The sequence below is a fragment of the Protobothrops mucrosquamatus genome, unplaced genomic scaffold, assembly GCF_001527695.2.
Source record: "Protobothrops mucrosquamatus isolate PMUCROS unplaced genomic scaffold, P.Mucros_1.0 scaffold11898, whole genome shotgun sequence".
Lineage (NCBI taxonomy): Eukaryota > Metazoa > Chordata > Lepidosauria > Squamata > Viperidae > Protobothrops > Protobothrops mucrosquamatus.
The window spans coordinates 4,540-7,289 of record NW_015397676.1 but is presented as its reverse complement, the minus strand read 5'-3'; the positions used below and the strand labels follow the sequence as shown (position 1 = coordinate 7,289).

The 2,750-nt window shown below is 52.9% G+C and overlaps 1 pseudogene; it reads right to left on the bottom strand.

Annotated features, from left to right (window-relative positions):
• Window positions 1-1,463: 1,463 nt before the first annotated feature.
• Window positions 1,464-2,750, bottom strand: part of LOC107301362 — a 4,933-nt pseudogene continuing 3,646 nt past the window's right edge.

The following is a 2,750-nucleotide window of genomic DNA, read 5'->3' as shown; positions in this document are numbered from 1 at the left end:
GCAGCCGAGGGGATCAGGGCCCTAAGGAGGGAGGGAGGGAGGGGGCGCTGTGTGCGAATGGGGCAGGAGCCTCTCCTGGCTTGTGAGGGGCTCAAACCAGCTCTCATCCTGGAGAAAGAGGCCCCGGATGAAGCCAGGAGAACCTCCAGCTCCAGCAGCTTCCCAGCCACGGAAGAGGCTCTCCAGGGGAAGCAGGAATAGGGGGTCTCCCAGGGGTCCCCTCCATCTGGCAGGACCTGGAGAGATTGAGAAGGGGGGGGTCCTGCCTCTTCCCCTCCCTGGGATCTGCCCACCCTCCTCCCGAACCGCTTCTGGCTTGGGATCTAAACCAGCCAGGGTGGTCAATCCCGAGGCAGGGGAGGTCTCAATCTGGGGAAGGGGAGGGAGAAAGGGAGGACCCTCCTGTGGGGAGCAGGAAAGAGGTTTTTCTACAATTTAAATTTTATTCTTTTATAGCAAAGTGAAAGGAAGTGATTCATAGGAAGAGTAATGGGGATGAAGCTGCTGTGGGTTCAAAGCTGGGACAGATTAGAGGTTCTGGATGGACAGGCAGGCTGAGAGTCCCTGGGGTCAGTCTAGATAGTCTCCACCCCTCCCTCACTAGAAAGAGTGGACTTCAAAAGAAAGTCAGAGGGATCTCAGCAGGAGAAGCTCCAGGCTGCCATTCTCCTCCTCTCCCCAATCTAAAATCTTCAGCCTCCATTTATCAGAGATTGCAAAAAAGAGACAGAAATTCATCAGCTACTGAAAAAAAAAATCTTTCCCACCAGGAATCAGGAAGGACAGCAGGATTAATTCATGAGTTCTGTAGAAAAAGAGACGGGAAAGAAAATTAGAATACAAAGTGAAACCTTCAGTGTAAATAACTTATTATTCCCCTCTTTCAGCCTTCCCACTCCTGACAGGCCCACATTGCACGGGGGTGGTTGAATGGCAGACACAGGATGGAGGGAGGCTCCACTTCTTTCAAGGATGAAAAGGATGCAAAGGACCAGGGATTAATCTCCCGGGGCTGATGGAATTTTCCCCAAATGATTTAATTAGGGGGTTGATCAAGAGATGAGCCCCCCCACAGATGTTTCATATTAACAAAGAGGATGGGGCCAGGATGGAGCGTGGCAGCAAAGCCGGGTGTCACTTTGCCAGAAATTGCGAGAAATGACACAAGGAGACTTCAATTTACAAATGTTAAAGAAACATCTATAACCTGGGGAGAAACTCACCTGCAGGAGGCTGGATGGGAGTTGCTGGAAGGAGAAAAAGAGCCAATCAGGACCCTTCATGGGCTGGAGGACTCAGAGGGTTCCGCCTCCCCATCAATAGCCCATAATAGGTTGCAGGATGCTCACTTATACAGTAGACTCTCAGAGAACAGAATTTCCCAAGCAAATTTCCCAGGGGAGCCTCCTTGCCATCTGCTAAGCTTGCTGAGAGGCCTCCCCTGGATGGTCCCTTCCCACAACCTCTCATCCAGCCCCCCCACTCACCTGTCTTGCTCTTCAGGTAGAGGAAGAGCCCCATGGCAAAGAAAATCACCCCAATCACGGCTGCCACGATCCCTGTCTAGAGTTTGCTCTTGGCAGAGTTGGAGTAACGGGGCTCTGGGGAAGGAGAAGGAGCCTCCCCTGAGTAGGAAGATCAAAGCCAGATTTCCCCCCCCAGGAGGGTCCATCCCAGCTCCCCCCACAGGGAGGGTCTCTCCCCCCCTGGATGAGGTCCGCAGACCAGGAGGAGGTCCCCAGACTAGGAGGAGATGGAGGGGGCTCACCCCATTGGACGGTGATGGGGGTCTCCAGGCTGGCGTGCTCCACCTGGCAGGTGTAGATGTCCCCCCACTGGGGCTGGGTCTCCAGCATCACCTGGAGCTGGTAGGTCCAGTCTCCATTCTGGAGCTCCTCCCCAAAGGCCACGCCCTCCTCCTCCGGCCGCCCGTTCTTCAGCCACCAGACCTTGATCTCCACAGGGTAGAAGCCCCTCGCGGTGCAGAGGAGGATGGTGTTGGGGGAAGCGGGATCCAGCTTGGTGGGGGAGATGGAGATGGTGGGCTTGGCTGGAAGGGAGGAGGGACATGGGGGAGACACAGGAGGGGCAAGAACAGGAGACCAAGTTGGTTAGTTCAGGCCAAGAGCCCTTTTCAGTCCTGAAAATATTATTTATTTTAAGTCATTTCCAAAGCAAATTGCAGCAAGAAGTTAAATGGGATTCTCAAAGATGGAAAAACATAAATCGTTCCTAGTTGGGATCAGTTTCCATCATCAAATTGCACAAGTCCAACAGGAATAAATACCCCCATGAGAAAGGAGGAGATAGGAGAGGCTATAAAAGGAGGCAGTTTGGGCCGGGAGAAGAAGAGAGAGAAAAAGAAGCAGCCTTGGGAGGAGGAGGAGTCAGCTCTAGCTTCACAGAATCGAAAGGAGGAGGAGGGTGGGGGGAGAGGAGAGGAAATCAAGCAGGCCGGCCACAAGTGGATCTACAACTTCTGTGGCAGCCACCTATGCTGGCAGCAACCAAGAGGCAAGGAATGTAGGGAGGAGGGATTGCCCTCCATGATGAATGAAGAAAGGCAGCAATGAAGAAAGGCAGCAATGAAGAAAGGCAGCACCGGCTGGAGGTGAATCACGGAGGGAGATGGAGAGTGGAAGGATTCTTATGTGCTTTTGTGACTTTGAAGTTCTGGGATTTGTGCAATGGGGGCTTTGTGTTCTTAAGGAGTGTTTGGCAATTTCTATTTGGCTGATGGTTGATGTCTC